The sequence below is a fragment of the Arachis hypogaea genome, chromosome 2 (genome assembly GCF_003086295.3).
Source record: "Arachis hypogaea cultivar Tifrunner chromosome 2, arahy.Tifrunner.gnm2.J5K5, whole genome shotgun sequence".
Taxonomy (NCBI): Eukaryota; Viridiplantae; Streptophyta; class Magnoliopsida; order Fabales; family Fabaceae; genus Arachis; species Arachis hypogaea.
Window position 1 is genome coordinate 42,411,059 of NC_092037.1, and position 21,466 is coordinate 42,432,524.

A 21,466-nucleotide genomic window follows, 5' to 3' on the forward strand; every position below is an offset into this window, starting at 1 on the left:
ATGTATGGAAAAATAATTCAAATCTGAATTGAATTACATTATCACCTTGGAAAAGTTGGTTATTGGAATTAAGCTTAAAAACCTCTTCTCCTAATTCTTTGAGTTTTAAAATTGGTTTTATAAGTGACATAAAATTAACTCGGTTTATTTCTTAGGAATTGTGTGATTTTGAATCATTAAACGTGTCTCATCTCTTATCATAATCAATTGATCAAGGAATGGACACTTTGTTAAGTTAAGAGAAATTGAACTACCAAAGGATTGTGGTTTGATTAACTATGATTTACTATGGATACATCTTTGCATAATCAAAGTACATAGTGAAAAGCATTTGTCCTGAAGTTTAAACATCTCGGAAACCTTAGCACTTTTATTCATATTACTTTCTTAACCATTTTCAAATAGCTTTCATTTAATTCTCTGTTTTTGATACTGAATACCTTAAAACCTAATTCTCAATTGTCTAACTAGATTAATCAGTTAATCACTGCTTTCTTAGTCTATTAATCCTCATGAAAATAATAACCTACTCACTGTGGTATTACTTTATACGATTTGGTGCACTTGCTAAGTTTGAAAAAAGTCCATCAAGTTTTTGGTGCCATTGCCAAGGATTAATTGAGATTAATAATAAACCAATTAATTGATTACCTGGAAGGATAATAAGTTGCAACCAATTGGAAGTGAGAGCTGGGTATGTCTAGTATGTGTGGATTAAATTTCAGGGCTGTCCTAATTTTAATGAGTGATTTATGGAACTTGGAAGAGGGTCTGTCTGCAGAATCTTGCAAAAGATTACCCAAATTCCAAGCTAGATAACTTCCTCATTAAAAATGGTATGGAGCTAGAACTAATTGAAAAATAAACCTAGATAAGTCTATTTGAACCATATTAAATTTGAGAGTTATTGGATTTAATATGGATTTTATATGAAATTTTGAAAATTGTACACTACTGATGTTTTTCTGATTTTTAAAGCTATAATGCAATCACGATTTTTCCCTTATTACTGAAGTTAGAATAATTTGAAAATTATGATTTTAGCTTGTTATAAATCTTAGTCCAAGACGGACGCGTGAACATAAAGTTTGTGTGATTCTAAGTTTGTTTGTTTATTTAAAAATAGAGTGGAAGTTAGACTGTCAATGCTGTTTTGGTGACAAACTTGGTTCGTGAGTTAAAAAATGAATTTTAATGTTACATGCTTGATTTGTGTTTGATGTTTGACGAAGGATGTAAAACCAAATTTGTTTAGCTTAGAAGTAATGAACCTAAGCTTGGAACATGTTGGTTTTCATATAATTTAAGTGACTTTTAAGCTGTAAAGGAATTGAAATAGATTTCAATGTTAATGCTAGATATTTTGAGAATTATATGTTAGTTATCTACTGCGAGAAAGTAGTCAGAAATAATTCTTTTGAGAAAAGATAAAGTACCAATTAAAAATATGCCACAGAAGAACATATATGCCTGTCACAGAAGATCAGAGCAATATTTGTTTGATATTTGCCATAGAAAAGCAGAACTGCCATATTAGAGCAGTCTCTTTTCCAGCCTCCAAATATCTGCCACAGTAGAGCAAAGCTACCACAGTAGAGCAGTTTAAAATTATATTACACACCTGTTGGAAAATCATATCCGAGACTTGTGACCGGATAATGTTAGGAGCGGGCAAACAACCGACACATGAGCTCATGACATGCACTAAGACTAGACATTCATCATATGTATTTGTATGACTTGCTTTAGTGTGCCTGATAAACCACTATTTTATGGTTTATTTTGAATTGAATTAAGTGAATTTTGTCAACTATTCTCACACTTATTCATATAAATTGCATGTTTTTAAGATTCCTTCCTAATTTTGTGCTATGATTGAAAACATATTTTCTAGCCCTTAAAATTACTACTTTTTAATTCTATCTTATTACTATTCGATGCCGTGATGTGTTCGTTGAGTGATCTCAGGGTTATAGGGCAGGAATGACTTAGAGGATGGAAAGGAAGCATGAAAAAGTGGAAGGAATACAAGAATTTGAAGATTTGAGAAGTTGGTCTCGATGCGTACGCATGGATGATACGTACGCGTAACCAATTGATGAGCAGATATTTTATACACTTTTTGGCATCATTTTCATATTATTTTTAGCATGTTTTGTTTAAGTTTTATTATATTTTCATAGGTTTTAGTGTAAAATTTACATTTTTGGATTCTACTATGAGTTGTTGTGTTTTATGGTAATTTCAGGTATTTTCTGGTTGAAATCTGAGAGTTTTGATAAAATCTGATTCAGAGGCAAGAAAAGCGTAGTAGATGTTGTCAGGATCTGACCTTCGTGCATTCAAACAAGCATTTCTAGAGCTACAGATATCCAAATGGGGCGTTCTCAACGACTATGGAAAGCTAACATCCAGGGCTTTCCAACACTATATGATAGTTTATACTTATTTTTGGAGATGAAGGCCCAAAACTGGCGTTCAATGCCAGCCACCTACCCCCTTCCTGGCGTTGGACGCCCAAAACGGAGTAGCTAGTGTCCAATGCCCACAAAGGTATCCCAAGCAGGCGTTCAACGCCCAAGAAGCCTCCTAGCACATGGGACACTAAAGCTTAGCCCAAACACTCACCAAGTGGGCCCCAGAAGTAGATTTTTGCACTATCAACTTAGTTTATCTTATTTCTGTAAGCCATAGTCATTAGATTAGTATATATAGACAAGAGTTCACCAATGTTAGGGGAATTTTCTTGACTCTTGCCCACTTTTATGTTTCATTTTGTATTTCTTCTATCAGCATGAGTCACTAAACCTCATAGGTTAAGGTTAGGAGCTCTACTGAGTTTTATGGATTAATAAAAGCACTAATGTTCTATTTCAATTCATGTTTGATTCTCTCCTAAGATGTATCTTTGTTCTTCAACCTTATGAATGAGTTGAACCATCAAAAGTTATCTCTATTCTACATGGGTTCAACGAGCGTCTTTCATCAGATATAAATGAACCACTAGCTTGAGCATGCGTCTCTTAGATAGCTAATCGACGACTTCATTGGGGACTTCTTGAGACATCAGTTCAGCCGCGGTATGAGGAAATTAGGGTCTTTGTGGTAAATGCAAGAATCAAGGCGTAGCATTCTTTGATCCAGAAGATTCGACCTTATCTGTGGCATTTTGAGTAGGATCACCAAGGGGATGAACTGTAGGAGCTTCACCCTCATTCAGACTGGATGCGCACTAATCCTGGTGTTCAGCCTAGAGGAAGATTGGCGGCCGCTCAAACGGGCGTTGATCACATACAACCTGCTATAGAAGAAATCATTCACAGTTGGAGTAGACAGTAAGAAAGGATTGATCCAGAAGAACAAAGCATCTCTGAAGCCTTAACCATCTTCTTACCATTAAATACACAACCACTGAGCAACGTTATCTTTATTTTACTTTTATGTGTTTAAGCAACTACACAACTTTTCTATCCATCTGACTAAGATTTACAAGATAACAACTGTTTGATCAAAGCCGACAATCCTCGGGGGATCAACCCTGACTTACCTCAGGTATTACTTGGACGACCCAGTGCACTTGTTGGTTCAGTTGTACGGAATGTGGAAATCCGTGCACCAAGTTTTTGGTGCCGTTTCTGGGGATTGTTTGAGTTTGAATAAACTAATGGATGATTTTGTTTCTTAGATTAGGTACTTTTTAATTTTGTTTTGAGTCTTTTGTCTCTCTTTTACGAAAAAATAAAAAATTTTTCAAAAATCTTTGTTTTCTTTATAATCTTTATCTTTTGTTTGAGTCTTTTGTTCTTGTTCTTGTTAGAGTTCAAACTTTCTTGAGTCTTTCTCCAAAAATTTTCAAAAGTAGTGTCTTTTGCTTGAGTCTAGTGTTAAATCTTAAGTTTGGTGTCCACTGCATGTTCTTTAATTGCTTTGAATTTTTCGAGTTTTGTTCTTGGTGTTCTTCTTGGTCTTCAAGTTGTTCTTGTTTTTCTTCTTGTTTTGATTTTTAAAATTTTTAAGTTTGGTGTCTTTAGGTGTGCTTCTTTATAATTTTCAAAACTTAGTGTCTTTAGATCTAAAAATTTTAAGTTTGGTATCATTTAGTTGTTTTTCTCTTTCTTCATTAATTAAAAACAAAAAATATATTTTCTATCTTTTTTACATTAATTTTTGAAAATTGCAACAAAAATTTTAAACTTTAATTTCAAAATCATTATCTGATATTATCTTAGTTTTAAATTTCAAATTCAAATCTTTTCAAAATCAAATCTTAAAAAAAATATCTTTTTCAAATTACTATCTTATCTTTTTATCTTTCTTTAAAATTCAAAAATCTTATCTTATCTTATTCAAATTCAAATTTTAAAATTCAACTTCAAAATTTAAAATTTAAAATTTCAAAATCAAATCTTTTTCAAAAATCAAATTTCAAACCTTATCTTTTTCAAATCTTTTCAAATTCTTATCTTATCTTTCCTAATTTCAATTTTTAAAATTAAATCTTTTTCAAATCTTTTCAATTTCTATCTTATCTTTTCTAATTTTAAATTCAATTTTTTTCTAGTCTTCTATCTTATCTTATTTTCAAATCTTTCAAATCTTTTCCTAACTAATTTTTCTATCTTCTAATTTCTGAAAATATCTTCTCTATTTCTCTCTTCTTTTTCAAAATTCAGTATTTAATTTTCAAATCTTTTTAGTTAATCAGCTTTAATTTTTGAATTTAATTAATAAATAAAATAAAAAATATTTTCTCTTTTTACTTCTAATTTTTGAATTCTTCTGCCCTTTGATTCGAATTCTTCTTCTCTCTTCTCTATCTTCATTCTTCTTTCTTCTTCACATCTCATAGGGAGTCCTCTGTTCTTAAACATAGAGCTCCCATTCTTCTTCTTTCTTGTTTTCTTTTTTTTTTGTTTATAAGCAGGAACAGAGATAAAGAACCTCTCTTAAATTCTGACCCTGAACGTGAAAGGACTTTAAGGAGGCATTTACAACAAGCTAAAGCACAACACTCCAGAAGAAACCTCACAGAGTTTTTTGAACAAGAAGCTGAAACATGGCAACCGAGCCTAATAATGAATGTGATGCAAGAAAGGTTCTTGGTGAATACACCATACCAACTTCTGATTTCTATGGAAGAAGTATCTCCATACTTGCCATTAGAGCAAACAACTTTTAGCTTAAACTTCAATTAGTCTCTCTAATGCAACAGAATTTCAAGTTTCATGGAATTTCACTGGAAGATCCAAATCAATTCTTATCTGAATTCTTGCAAATTTGTGACACTGTTAATACCAATGGATTAGATCCTGAGGTCTACAGACTTATGCTCTTTCCCTTTGTGGTTAGAGACAGAGCTAGGATATGGTTAGAGTCTCAACCTAAAGAAAGCCTAAAATCTTAGAAAAAATTGGTCAATGCTTTCTTGGCCAAGTTCTTTCCACCTCAGAAGATGAGTAAAATCAGAGTGGAAGTTCAATCCTTCAAACAAAAAGAAGGTGAATCCCTCTATGAAGCTTGGGAAAGATACAAGCAATTGATCAGGAGATGTCCTTCTGACATGCTCTTAGAATGGTCTATCCTAGGAATCTTTTATGATGGCCTCTCTGAGATGTCCAAAATATCATTGGACAGCTCTGCAGGTGGATCACTCTACTTGAAGAAAATGCCTGTAGAAGGAAGAGAACTCATTGAGATGGTTGCAAAAAACCAATTCATGTACACTTCTGAAAGAAACCCAGTAAATAATGGGGTAGCTCAGAAAAATAGAGTTCTTGAAGTAGACACTCTAAATGCCATATTGGCTCAGAACAAGATCTTGATCCAGTAGGTCAACATGATCTCTCAGCATTTGACTGGAATGCAAGCTGCAACTGGCAGTACTCAAGAAGCTTCCTCTGAAGGAGAAGCTTATGATCCTAAATAACGCATGATGGAGGAGGTAAATTACATGGAGGAACCCTATGGAAACACCTACAACCCCTCATGGAGGAATCATCCTAACCTTTCATGGAAGGATCAACATAAGCCTCAGCAAGGCTTCAATAATAATCATGGTGGAAGAACCCAGAATAGGTTCAACAACAGGCTACCATTCTCATCTTCTCAGGAACATATGGAGACACCTAAGCAGAGCCTTTTTGACTTAGTCACTATAGTCTCCAACCTCTAAGATCACTCATAGTTTCATAACTGAAATAAGGTCCTCCATTAGAAATTTGGAGGTATAAGTTGGTCAACTGAGCAAGAGAATCCCTGAGATGCCTCCTAACACTGTTCCTAGTAACATTGAAGTAAACCCAAGAGAAGAGTGCAAGGACATCACTATTGAAGCTGAGATTGAATCTGAAGAGAGTAATCTGGCGTTGAACGCCAATGATGAGATCCCTAATGGGCGTTAAATGACCAATGATATGCCATTCTTGGCATTGAACGCTAGTAAGGAAGTCCTTATTTGGCGTTCAACGCCCAATGCTACACCCTTAATAGCGTTGAACGACAGGAAGGAGGTTCTTTCTGGGCGTTTAACGCCCAAATTGGCAGAGAAGCTAGCGTTGAACGCCAGTGAAGATGTCCCAACTGAGTGTTCAATGCCCAAAAGGCCATAAGAGATGGCGTTAAACGCCAGTAAAGGTGTTCTTACTGAATCTTCAACACCCACTGATGAAGTCCCTATCCAAGAATTAAAGAAAGCTAAGGCTCATGTAGAGACCATAGAGGTCCCCTTGCAAGCACTCTTACAATTCATGAGTTCTAATGAATACTCATACTCTGTTGAGGATGAGGAAACTAGGGAAGAGCAAGTTACTCGATACCTAGGAGTTCTCATGAAGCTAAATTCCAAGTTATTTGGAGTAATGACATTGGAGGAAGAACCTCCACTGCTTACCAAAGAGCTCAATGCTTTGGTTCAGCAGAAGCTGCCTCAAAAGCTTTCGGATCCCGGATGCTTCCTAATTTCTTGCACCATAGGCACCATGACTTTTAAGAAGGCTTTGTGTGACCTAGGGTCAAGTATAAATCTCATGTCACTCTCTGTGGTGAAGTTGTGCATCTTTGAGGTACAAGCTACAAATATCTCACTGGAGATGGCAGACAAGTCAATGACAAAAGCATATGGCTTAGTAGAGGATGTCTTAGTGAAGGTTGAAAACCTTTACATCCCTGCAAACTTCATAATCTTAGATACTGGGGAAGATGAGGATGAGTCCATCATCCTTGGAAGACCTTTCCTAGCCATTGCCAATGCTATCATTGATGTAGCAAAGGGAGAACTGATTTTACAACTAGGGGAGGAGCACATCTTGTTCAAGATGCCTCACCCCAACTCTCCCTCTAAGAAAAAAGAGATAACTGTGCAACACTTAGTGTTCCAACCATCTCTTTCAGTGTAAAGCTTTATGGTGCACGAAATTGCAATCACACTTTTGCAATCCGCACAACTAACCAGCAAGTGCACTGGGTTGTCCAAGTAATACCTTACGTGAGTAAGGGTCGAATCCTACAGAGATTGTTGGTTTGAAGCAAGCTATGTTTATTTTATTATTCTTAGTCAGGAGATCAATTATAATTATCAGTTTGAATTACAAAAGAAATAAAAGAGCGTGAAATAATTACTTGTTGTGCAATAATGGAGAATATGTTGGAGTTTTGGAGATGCTTTCTCTTCTGAATTCCTGTAACATAATATTCCTCTCATGCAAAAATGCAAAGTTCCTTCCATGGCAAGCTCTATGTAGGGTGTCACCGTTGTCAATGGCTACTTCCCATCCTCTCAGTGAAAATGGTCCAAATGCACTGTCACAGCACGACTAACCAGCTGTTGGTTCTCGATCATGTCGGAATAGAATCCATTGATTCTTTTGCGTTTGTCATCACGTCCCACACTCGCGAGTTTGAAGTTCGTCACAGTCATCCAATCCCAGAATCCTACTCGGAATACCACAGACAAGGTTTAGACTTTCCGGATTCTCATGAATGTCGCCATCAATTCTAGCTTATACCACGAAGATTCTGATTAAAGAATCTAAGAGATACTCATTCAATCTGATGTAGAACGGAGGTGGTTGTCAGACACACGTTCATGGATTGAGGAAGGTGATGAGTGTCACAGATCACCACCTTCTCCATAGTTAAGCGCGAATGAACATCTTAGATAGGAACACACATGTTTGGACGAAAAAACAGAAATAATTGCATTAATTCATCGAGACGCTGCAGAGCTCCTCACCCCCAATCATGGAGTTTAGAGACTCATGCCGTCGAAGAGTATAAAATTCAAATCTAAAAATGTCATGAGATCCAAAATAAGTCTCTAAAAGTTGTTTAAATACTAAACTAGTAATCTAGGTTTACAGAATATGAGTAAACTAAGATAATTGGTGCAGAAATCCACTTCTAGGACCCACTTGGTTTGTGCTGGGGCTGAGACTTAAGCTTTTCACGTGTCTGGGCTATTTCTGGTGTTGAACGCCAGGTTGTAACGTGTTTTTGGCGTTGAACTCCAACTTGTAACCTGTTTCTGGCGCTGGACGCCAGACAGCAACATGGAACTGGCGTTGAACGCCAGTTTACGTCGTTTATCTTCGCACAAAGTATGGACTATTATATATTGCTGGAAAGCCCTGGATGTCTACTTTCCAGCCCAATTGAGAGCTCGCTAGTTGGACCCGTTTAGCTCCAGAAAATCCATTCCGAGCGCAAGGAGGTCAGAATCCAACAGCATCAGCAGTCCTTTTTCAGCCTAAATCAGATTTTTGCTCAGCTCCCTCAATTTAAGCCAGAAAATACCTGAAATCACAGAAAAATGCACAAACTCATATTAAAGTCCAGAAATATGAAGTTTGCCTAAAAACGAATAAAAATCTATTAAAAACTAACTAAAACATAATAAAATCTACATGAAATTACCCCCAAAAAGCATATAAAATATCCGCTCATCACAACACCAAACTTAAACTGTTGCTTGTCCCCAAGAAACTAGATAAATAAAATAGGATAAAAAGAAATTAAGGAGCAATAATATCTCAGAGTTTTAAGTGAAGCTCAGATTCTAATTAGATGAGCAGGGCTAGTAGCTTTTTGCTTCTGAACAATTTTGGCATCTCACTTTATCCTTTGAAATTCAGAATGATTGGCATCTATAGGAACTCAGAATTCAGATAGTATTATTGATTCTCTTAGTGTAGTATGTTGATTCTTGAACACAGCTACTTTATGAGTCTTGTCCGTGACCCTAAGCACTTTGTTTTCTAGTATTACCACTGGATACATAAATGCCACAGACACATAACTGGGTGAACCTTTTCAGATTGTGACTTAGCTTTGCTCAAGTCCCTAATTAGAGGTGTCCAGAGTTCTTAAGTACACTATTTTGCCTTGGATCACGACTTTAACCACTCAGTCTCAAGCTTTTCACTTGGACCTGCATGCCACAAGCATATGGTTAGGGACAGCTTGATTTAGCTGCTTAGGCCTGGATTTATTTCCTTGGGTCCTCCTATCCATTGATGCTCAAAACCTTGGATCCTTTTCACTCTTGCCTTTTGGTTTAAAGGGCTATTGGTTTTTTCTACCTCTTGCTTTTTTTTTCACTGCTTTTTCTTGCTTCAAGAATCAAATTCATAATTTTTCAGATCAGTAATAATATTTTTCGTGTTCCTCATTCTTTCAAGAGCCAATAATTTTTACATTCATAAAATTCAAGATAAAAAATATGCAATGTTCAAGCATTCATTCAGAAGACAAAAAGTATTGCCACCACATATAATTAATTATAATTTTTCTTATTAAGAACTCGAAAGATATAAATTACCTCTTTATTTTAAAAATCTACTATTTTATTTATGTTTGATGATGATGAGAAAAATAAATTATAACTTAATTGAAAATAAAATCAAAATAGATATACTAATTACCACTACTCCTATATAACTTCTAAGGTAAATTCCTATAATAACAACTATCACAGAGTTAAAGCTAAGATTAGAACTCAACAACCTGTATTTTGGGAAGTGGATGTTCCTCTAGTCTGTGGGGTGCTTGGTCCTTCAAGAATTAATTTCTGACGCTTCAGTTCCCTCAAGTCACGCCCTTGCTCCTCTTGTTCCCTAAGCAATTTGCAAAGCATGCTATTTTGATTATTCTGTTCTTCCTTTATTTGGTCCATAGCTTCTTGCAACTTGGAAACAGATGCCTCGAGATGCTCCCAGTATTCAAATTGAGGAATTTTTGGGAGGAATTCCTGTGCTCTCCTCTTGATGGGGTCATCCTGCAACTGTTGTTTTTCCATTGATATTTTAGTGATTGGCCGCTCAACTGAGATATACTAAGTTATTCCCATCCTCACTCCAGCATCTTTGTAGAGCATAGAAATTAAGCTTGGATAAGCCAATTTGGCATCTTTGGAGTTCTTGTTTGCTATTTTGTAAAGTTCACACGAGATTAGTTGATGAACTTCTACTTCTCTTCCTAACATGATGCAGTGAAACATCACTGCTCTTTTAACAGTGACTTCAGAACAGTTGCTAGTGGGCAATATAGAACGCCCAATGAAGTCTAGCCAGCCTCTGGCGACTGGTTTGAGATCTTCTCTCTTGAGTTGAATTGGGAAGCCAGTGGTGCGGGTGGTCCACCTGGCTCCAGGGATGCATATATCCTCTAGAATCTTGTCCAGGCCCTTGTTTGTTCTCATCATTCTCCTATTAAAGGAGTCTGGGTCATCTTTCAGCTGAGGCAGCTTAACGATCTCCCTGATTTTGTAAGGGTAGATGTGAACAATCTTTCCTCTGACCAAGGTCCAATAGTCATAGAGGGCAGTTCCAGATATTCTCTGCCTCTCTGTTTGCCACAAATTAGCATAGAACTCATGAACCATATTCCTTCCTACTTTTGTTTCAGGATTAGCTAGGATTTTCCAGTTCCTGTTTCGAATTTGCTCTTGGATCTCTGGATATTCATCTTCTTTCAGATCGAACTTGACTTCTGGGATCACTAATCTTAGACCCATTATTTTGTAGTAATGGTCTGAATGTTCTTTGGTTAAGAACTTTTCTTGATTCCAAAGTGGTTTTGGAATACTCTCTTTCTTGCCTCTTGGAGTGGATTGTTTTCCTTTAGGAGCCATGATATAAGTGAGTATGTTTTTGTGATCACGGATGAACTCACCAAACTTAGAGGTTTGCTTGTCCTCAAGCAAAAGAAAAGAAAGGAGAGGGATAGAAGGAGAGCTAATGTCGAATGGTGGATGAGAGGAGGGAGGCCGAATGTGGATTTTAAAGGGAGGGGGGTGGGTTTTCGAAAATATTAAAAAGATAAGATAGAATACATGATTTATAAAAGATAAATAAGAAAAAGATATAATTTAAAATTAAAAAATTGTGATTGATATTTGAAAAAGATAAATCTGAATATTTGAAAAAGTTTTTAAAAGATAATTGTGTTTTGATAAGAGTTGGATTGGATTGGAAAAAGATTTGTGTTTATGAATTAAGATATATTTCATATTTTTGAAAAAGGGATTTTAGAAATTAGGATTAATTTTTTTTTTGGAATTGAAGGATGATAGTTTGGAACATGTTTATGCAAGAAATCATAAATTGAAATATAGAAAATTAAAAATTTTGTGAAGCAAAAACGAATTTACCTCCTCCTCACCATCCTGGCGTTAATCGCCCAAACGCTGCATGTTTTGGGCGTTTAACGCCCATGTGCAGCTTCTCCTGGGCGTTCAACGCCCAGCTGTTGCTTCTTTCTGGCGTTGAACGCCAGGAACTCCTTTGTCACTGGCCATTTTTATGAACGCCCAGGACGCTGCTGGTGCACGAAATTGTGTATGCCAATATTAATGGACTATTTAACACAGCTTCGTACCACTAACCAGCAAGTGCACTGGGTCGTCCAAGTAATACCTTACGTGAGTAAGGGTCGATCCCACGGAGATTATTGATTTGAAACAAGCTATGTTTATTTTATTATTCTTAGTTAGTATATTAATTAAAATTATCAGTTGGAATTATTAGAAAAATAAAAGAGTGTGAAATAGTTACTTGTTGTGCAGTAATGGAGAATATGTTGGGGTTTTTGGAGATGCTTTGTCCTCTGAATCCCTGCAACATAATGCTTACTCACTTGCATAAATGCAAGGCTCCTCCCATGGCAAGCTGTATGTAGGGAATCACCATTGTCAGTGGCTACCTCCCATTCTCTCAGTGAAAACGGTCCAGATGCTCTGTCACAGCATGGCTAATCAGCTGTTGGTTCTCGATCATGTTGGAATAGGATCCATTGATCCTTTTGCATTTGTCATCATGCCCAGCAATCGCGAGTTTGAAGCTCGTCACAGCCATTCAATCCTTGAATCCTACTCGGAATACCACAGACAAGGTTTAGACTTTCCGGATCCTCAAGAGTGGCCGCCATCAGTTCTAGCTTATACCACGAAGATTCTGATTATGGAAGCTAAGAGATACTCATTCAATCTGATGTAGAACGGAGGTGTTTGTCAGGCACACGTTCATGGATTGAGGAAGGTGATGAGTGTCACGGATCATCACCTTCTCCATAATTAAGCGTAAGTGAATATCTTAGATAGGAACACGCATGTTTGAAAAGAGAAACAGAAACAATTGCATTAATTCATCGAGACGTTGCAGAGCTCCTCACCCCCAACAATGGAGTTTAGAGACTCATGCCGTCAAAGTGTATAAAATTCAGATCTGAAAATGTCATGAGGTGCAAAGTAAATCTCTAAAAGTTGTTTAAATAGTAAACTAGTAACCTAGGTTTACAGAAAATGAGTAAACTATGATAGATAGTGCAGAAATCCACTTCTAGGGCCCACTTGGTGTGTGCTGGGGCTGAGACTTAAGCTTCTCACGTGCCTGGGGCTGTTTTGGGCGTTCAACGCCAGGTTGTAACCTGTTTCTGGCGTTGAACTCCAGCTTGTAACCTGTTTCTGGCGCTGGACGCCAGACAGCAGCATGATACTGGCGTTGAACGCCAGTTTACGTCATCTATCTTCGTGCAAAGTATGGACTATTATATATTGCTGGAAAGCCCTAGATGTCTACTTTCCAACGCCATTGAGAGCGCGACAAATGGGTTCTTGTAGCTCCAGAAAATTCATTTCGAGTGCAGGGAGGTCAGAATCCAGCAGCATCAGCAGTCCTTTTTCAGCCTAACTCAGATTTTTGTTCAGCTCCCTCAATTTCAGCCAGAAAATACCTGAAATTACAGAAAAACACACAAACTCATAGTAAAGTCCAGCAATATGATTTTTGCCTAAAAACTAATAATATTCTACTAAAAACTAATTAAAACATGCTAAAATCTACATGAAATTACCCCTAAAACACTACAAAAAAAGGGTTAAAATGGCGGTTTTTTAAGGTAATTACGGCGGTTACAACCGCCATTATTACCGAAAACGGCGCTTCCAAGAAATGCCGAAATTCTGGGCGCCATTCTGGTTATTACGGCGGTTTTTTTAAAACCGCCATAATAACCAGTGGATAATACGGCGGTTTTTTGGCGGTTAAAATGGCGGTTTTTAACCGCCATTTTAACCAGATAAAACGGCGGTTTTGTTGTTGTTTAAAATGGCGTTTATAACCACCATTAAACCTAACGCCGTTTTTACCTGGGTTTAATGGCATCCTTTTCGTTTAAAATGGCGTTTATAACCGCCGTTTTTACCTGTATTTAATGGCATCCTTTTCGATTAAAATGGCGTTTATAATCGCCGTTTTTACCAGGGTTTAATGGCATCCTTTTCGATTAAAATGGCATTTTTTAACTGTCATTTTTACCAGGATATAATGACATCCTTTTCAATTAAAATGGCATTTTTTAACTGCTGTTTTTACTAGGATATAATGGCACAATTTTTGTTTAAAATGGCGTTTTTAGCCGTCATTTTTACCTAATTACAATTTTATACTTTTTAAAATGAGATTGAAACTATATATTTAAAGTGACATTTTTAGAACTCAAACTTTAAAATCTCATAATAACAAAAAAGCATAACCTTAAATCAAACATCATAACAAGATTTTTAATTCATACACAATCTCCGAAAATAAAAAATCATAATCCAAAGACAAAGTATCAAAGATAACATTTTTCAATAATTTGTCTTAACATATATCTATAATACTTAATACATAAAATCTTTTTCATACAAGATCATGCTTCTTTGTTGCTCGCTCCAGAAGACCTACTTCCTAACACTCTTGGTGATGGAATCTCACTCTCTTGATCCAATCCCTACAACAAAAATATAATTATGAGTACAATAAAAAAAGATATAAAATTGAATCTGAAACTATTAATATAAATTTATTCAATCAAAAAAGAAAACTTCACTTTTGCACAATAAATCCTCTGTTTTCTGGGAATTAGGAAAAGGAAACTCACACTAATTTAACTATTTCAACCATCGATCTCTCTCTATTTTGTCAAATAAATATCCATGTAGCTACCTGGTGGGCGAAATTGTGATCATCAATGGCGCCATCAACATGGTACGCACAATTGCAATCTCAACTCTTTATCACAACTTCGCACAACTAACCAGCAAGTGTACTGGGTCGTCCAAGTAATAAACCTTACGCGAGTAAGGGTCGATCCCACAGAGATTGTTGGTATGAAGCAAGCTTTGGTCATCTTGTAAATCTTAGTCAGGCAAACTCAAATGGTTATAAATGATGATAAAACATAAAGATAAAGATAGAGATACTTATGTAATTCATTGGTAAGAATTTCAGATAAGCGAATGGAGATGCTTTGTCCCTTCCGTCTCTCTGCTTTCCTACTGTCTTCAACCAATCCTTCTTACTCCTTTCCATGGCAAGCTGTATGTAGGGTTTCACCGTTGTCAGTGGCTACCTCCCATCCTCTCAGTGAAAATATTTAACGCACCCTGTCACGGCACGGCTAATCATCTGTCGGTTCTCAATCAGGTTGGAATAGAATCCAGTGATTCTTTTGCGTCTGTCACTAACGCCCAGCCTTCAGGAGTTTGAAGCTCGTCACAGTCATTCAATCATTGAATCCTACTCAGAATACCACAGACAAGGTTTAGACCTTCCGGATTCTCTTGAATGCAGTCATCAATTCTAGCTTATACCACGAAGATTCCAGTTAAAGAATCCAAGAGACATCCACTCAATCTAAGGCAGAGCGGAGGTGATTGACAGTCACACGTTCATAGGTGAGAATGATGATGAGTGTCACGGATCATCACATCCATCAAGTTGAAGAACAAGTGATATCTTAGAACAAGAACAAGTTGAATTGAATAGAAGAACAATAGTAATTGCATTAATACTCGAGGTACAGCAGAGCTCCACAGCTTAATCTATGGTGTGTAGAAACTCCACCGTTGAAAATACATAAGAACAAAAGTGATCATTGGCTTCGGCCCCAGAGAGGGAACCAGAAGAATCAAGATGAAAATACAATAGCAAAAGGTCCTATTTGTAGAGAACTAGTAGCCTAGGGTTTACAAAGATGAGTAAATTACATAAAAATCCACTTCCGGGCCCACTTGGTGTGTGCTTGGGCTGAGCATTGAAGCATTTTCGTGTAGAGACTCTTCTTGGAGTTAAACGCCAGCTTTTGTGCCAGTTTGGGCGTTTAACTCCCATTCTTGTGCCAGTTCCGGCGTTTAACGCCGGGCAGTTTTCAGTTGATTTGGAACGCCAGTTTGGGCTGTCAAATCTCGGGCAAAGTATGGACTATTATATATTGCTGGAAAGCCCAGGATGTCTACTTTTCAAAGCCGTTAAGAGCGAGCCAATTGGGCTTCTGTAGCTCCAGAAAATCCACTTCGAGTGCAGGGAGGTCAGAATCCAACAGCATCTGCAGTCATTTTCAGCCTCTGAATCAGCTTTTTGCTCAAGTCCCTCAATTCGAGCCAGAAAATACCTGAAATCACAGAAAAACACACAAACTCACAGTAAAGTCCAGAAAAGTGAATTTTAACTAAAAATTAATAAAAATATACAAAAAACTAACTAAAACATACTAAAAAATACTAAAAATAATGCCAAAAAGCGTACAAATTATCCGCTCATCACAACACCAAACTTAAATTGTTGCTTGTCCTCAAGCAACTGAAAATCAAATAAGATAAAAAGAAGAGAATATGCAATGAATTCCAAAAATATCTATGAAGATCAGTATTAATTAGATGAGTGGGGCTTTTAGCTTTTTGCCTCTGAACAGTTTTGGCATCTCACTCTATCCTTTGAAATTCAGAATGATTGGCTTCTATAGGAACTCAGAATCCAGATAGTGTTATTGATTCTCCTAGTTAAGAATGATGATTCTTGAACACAGCTACTTTATGAGTCTTGGCCGTGGCCCAAAGCACTTTGTCTTCCAGTATTACCACCGGATACATACATGCCACAGACACATAATTGGGTGAACCTTTTCAGATTGTGACTCAGCTTTGCTAGAGTTCCAATTAGAGGTGTCCAGAGTTCTTAAGCACACTCTTTTTGCCTTGGATAACAGCTTTATTACTTTTTTTTCTTTTTCTTTTTCCTCTCTTTCTTCTCTTTTTTTTTTCTGCAAGCTTTTCACTGCTTTTTCTTGCTTCAAGAATCAATTTGATGATTTTTCAGATCCTCAGTAACATTTCTCCTTTTTCATCATTCTTTCAAGAGCCAATAATTTTAACATTCTTGAACAACAAATTCAAAAGACATATGCACTGTTCAAGCATACATTCAGAAAACAAAAAGTGTTGTCACCACATCAAAATAATTAATCTGTTATAAAATTCAAAATTCATGCAATTCTTCTCTTTTTCAATTAAGAACATTTTTCATTCAAGAAAGGTGATGGATTCATAGGACATTCATAACTTTAAGGCATAGACACTAAAGCACTAATGATCACAAGACACAAACATAGATAAACATAAGCATGATTTTTTTCAAAAAACAGAGAATAAAGAACAAGGAAATTAAAGAACGGGTCCACCTTAGTGATGGCGGCTTGTTCTTCCTCTTGAAGATCCTATGGAATTCTTGAGCTCCTCAATGTCTCTTCCTTGTCTTTGTTGCTCCTCTCTCATGATTCTTTGATCTTCTCTAATTTCATGGAGGAGGATGGAGTGTTCTTGGTGCTCCACCCTTAGTTGTCCCATGTTGGAACTCAATTCTCCTAGGGAGGTATTTAGTTGCTTCCAATAGTTTTGTGGAGGAAAGTGCATCCCTTGAGGCATCTCAGGGATTTCATGATGAATGGGATTTCTTATTTGCTCCATCCTTTTCTTAGTGGTATCCCTGAGGACTTGGTCCAACCTTTGATCAAAGTTGACCCTTTTTGAGTTTGAAAGGGACCTCAGGGATCACCTTCTTCATGGCCACAACTTCATAGAAGTGGTCTTGATGCACCCTTGAGATGAATCTCTCCATCTCCCATGACTCGGAGGTGGAAGCTTTTGCCTTCCCTTTCCTCTTTCTAGAGGTTTCTCCGGACTTAGGTGCCATAAATGGTTATGAAAAAACAAAAAGCTATGCTTTTACCACACCAAACTTAAAAGATTTGCTCGTCCTCGAGCAAAAGAAGAAAGAAGAGAGTAGAAGAAGAAGAAATAGAGGAGATGGAGATGGCTTTGTGGTTCGGCCAAAGGGGGAGAAGTAGTGTTTAGGTTGTGTGAAAATGAAGGAGTAAAGATGGGTTTATATAGGGGTGGAGAGAGGGGTAGGGTTCGGTTACGGGAGGGTGGGTTTGGGAGGGAAAGTAGTTTGAATTTGAATGGTGAGGTAGGTGAGGTTTTATGAAGGATGGATGTGAGTGGTGAAGAGAAGGATGGGATTTGATAGGTGAGGGGTTTTTGGGGAAGAGGTGTTGAGGTGATTGGTGAATGGATGAAGAAGAAGAGAGAGGGTGGTGGGGTAGGTGGGGATTCTTTGGGGTCCACAGATCCTGAGGTGTCAAGAAAAAGTCATCCCTGCACCAAGTGGCGAGCAAAAATGCTCTCTGTGCCAATTCTGGCGTTAAACGCCGGGCTGGTGCCCATTTCTGGCGTTTAATGCCAACTTCTTGCCCTTTCCTGGCGTTTAACGCCAGTCTGGTGCCCCTTTCTGGCGTTAAACGCCCAGAATGGTGCCAGACTGGGCGTTAAACGCCCATTTGCTAGCTTCTCTGGCGTTTAAACGCCAGCAAGTTCTCCTCCAGGGTGTGCTATTTTTCTTTCTATTTTTCATTCTGTTTTTGCTTTTTCAACTGATTTTGTGACTTCTCATGATCATCAACCTACAGAAAACATAAAATAACAAAGGAAAATAGATAAAATATAACATTGGGTTGCCTCCCAACAAGCGCTTCTTTAATGTCAGTAGCTTGACAGAGGACTCTCAATGAGCCTCAAAGATACTCAGAGCAATGTTGGAACCTCCCAACACCAAACTTAGAGTTTGAATGTGGGGGTTCAACACCAAACTTAGAATTTGGTTGTGGCCACCCAACACCAAACTTAGAGTTTGACTGTGGGGGCTCTGTTTGACTCTGTTTTGAGAGAAGCTCTTCATGCTTCCACTCCATGGTTACAGAGGGATATCCTTGGGCCTTAAACACAAGGGATTCTTCATTCACTTGAATGATCAATTCTCCTCTATCCACATCAATCACAGCTTTTGCTGTGGCTAGGAAGGGTCTGCCAAGGATGATGGATTCATCCATGCACTTCCCAGTCTCTAGGACTATGAAATCAGCAGGGATTAATGGTCTTTAATCTTTACCAGAACATCCTCTACAAGTCCATAAGCTTGTTTTCTTGAATTGTCTGCCATCTCTAGTGAGATTTTTGCAGCTTACACCTCAAAGATCCCTAACTTCTCCATTACAGAGAGAGGCATGAAGTTTACACTTGACCCTAGGTCACACAGAGCCTTCTTAAAGGTTATGGTGCCTATGGCGCAAGGTATTGAGAACTTCCTAGGATCTTGTCTCTTTTGAGGTAATTTCTGCCTAGACAAGTCATCCAGTTCTTTGGTGAGCAAAGGGGGTTCATCCTCCCAAGTCTCATTACCAAATAACTTGTCATTTAGCTTCATGATTGCTCCAAGGTATTTAGCAACTTGCTCTTCAGTGACATACTCATCCTCTTCAGAGGAAGAATACTCATCAGAGCTCATGAATGGCAGAAGTAAATCCAATGGAATCTCTATGGTCTCAGTGGGAGCCTCAGATTCCCATGGTTCCTCATTAGGGAACTCATTGGAGGCCAGTGGACGTCCATTGAGGTCTTCCTCAGTGGCGTTCACTGCCTCTCCCTCCTCTCCAAATTCGGCCATGTTGATGGCCTTGCACTCTCCTTTCGGATTTTCTTCTGTATTGCTTGGAAGAGTACTAGGAGGGAATTCAGTAATTTTCTTACTCAGTTGTCCCACTTGTGCCTCCAAATTTCTAATGGAGGACCTTGTTTCAGTCATGAAACTTTGAGTGGTTTTGATTAGATCAGAGACCATGGTTGCTAAGTTAGAGTGGTTCTGCTTAGAATTCTCTGTCTGTTGCTGAGAAGATGATGGAAAAGGCTTGCTATTGCTAAACTTGTTTCTTCCACCGTTATTGTTGTTGAAACCTTGTTGAGGTCTCTGTTGATCCTTCCATGAGAGATTTGGGTGATTTCTCCATGAAGGATTATAGGTGTTTCCATAGGGTTCTCCCATGTAATTCACCTCTTCCATTGAAGGGTTCTCAGGATCATAAGCTTCTTCTTCAGATGAAGCTTCCTTAGTATTGCCTGGTGCATTTTGCATTCCAGACAGACTTTGAGAAATCATATTGACTTGCTGGGTCAATATTTTGTTCTGAGCCAATATGGCATTCAGAGTATCAATATCAAGAACTCTTTTCTTCTGATTAGCCCCATTGTTCACAGGATTCCTTTCAGAAGTGTACATGAATTGGTTATTTGCAACCATTTCAATTAGTTCTTGAGCTTCTGTAGGTGTCTTCTTCAGATGAAGAGATCCTCCAGCAGAGCTATCCAAAGACATCTTGGACAGTTCAGACAGACCATCATAGAAAATACCTATGATGCTCCATTCAGAAAGCATGTTAGAGGGACACTTTCTGATTAATTGTTTGTATCTTTCCCAAGCTTCATAGAGGGATTCTCCTTCCTTCTGTCTGAAGGTTTGGACTTCCACTCTAAGCTTACTCAATTTTTGAGGTGGAAAGAACTTTGCCAAGAAGGCATTGACTAGCTTTTCCCAAGAGTTCAGGCTTTCTTTAGTTTGTGAGTCCAACCATATTCTAGCTCTGTCTCTTACAACAAAAGGGAATAGCATAAGTCTGTAGACCTCAGGGTCAACCCCATTAGTCTTGACAGTGTCACAGATTTGCAAGAATTCAGCTAAAAACTGATGAGGATCTTCCAATGGAAGTCCATGGAACTTGCAATTCTGTTGCATTAGAGAAACTAATTGAGGATTAAGCTCAAAGTTGTTTGCTCCAATGGCAGGGATAGAGATGCTTCTCCCATAGAAGTCGGGAGTAGGTGCAGTAAAGTCACCGAGCACCTTCCTTGCATTGTTGGCATTGTTATTGTTTTCGGCTGCCATGTTTTCTTCTTCTTTGAAGATTTCTGTTAGGTCCTCTACAGAGAGTTGTGCCTTAGCTTCTCTTAGCTTTCGCTTCAAGGTCCTTTCAGGTTCAGGGTCAGCCTCAACAAGAATGCTTTTGTCCTTGCTCCTGCTCATATGAAAGAGAAGAAAACAAGAAAATATGGAATCCTCTACGTCACAGTATAGAGATTCCTTGAGGTGTCAGAGGAAAAGAAAAATAGAAGGCAGAAGTAGAAGAATTCGAACTTATCAATGAAAGATGGAGTTCGAATTGTGCATTGAGGAGTAGTGTTCGTCCATAAATAGAAAGATGTGAGAAGAGGGGAAGAAATTTTCGAAAATATTAAAAAGATTTTAAAAACATTATGAAAAACTTTAATTGATTTCTGAAAGTAAGAGTGAAAAAGAAATCAAATGATTTTTGAAAAAGATTTTGAAATAAGAAAGATATGATTGAAAACTATTTTGTAAAAGATGTGATTTAAGAAGATATGATTGAAAAACATTTTAAAAAGCTTTGATTTTAAAAATTAATAACTTGGCTAACAAGAAATGATACGATTCAAACATTAAACCTTTCTCAACAGAAAAGGCAACATACTTGAATTGTTGAATCAAATCATTAATTGTTAGCAAGTATTTTTGAAAATGGAAAGAAATTGATTTTTGAAAAAGATTTGATTGTGAAAAATTTTGAAAACTTGAAAAAAAAATTGAATTGAAAACAGAATCTTCCCTCTTGTGCCATCCTGGCGTTAAACGCCCAGAATGGTGCACATTCTGGTGTTTAACGCCCAAAGCACTACCCTTTTGGGCGTTAAACGCCCAGCCAGGCACCCTGGCTGGCGTTTAAACGCCAGTTTGCCTTCTTCACTGGG

General features: G+C 37.5%; 1 non-coding gene across 1 annotated transcript; it reads right to left on the bottom strand.

Annotated features, from left to right (window-relative positions):
- Positions 1-5,458: 5,458 nt before the first annotated feature.
- LOC112765785 (small nucleolar RNA R71) lies at positions 5,459-5,567 on the bottom strand. Its single transcript, XR_003183914.1, has one exon. It is a non-coding gene; the product is annotated as a small nucleolar RNA R71 (small nucleolar RNA).
- Between the last annotated feature and the right edge of the window lie 15,899 nt (positions 5,568-21,466).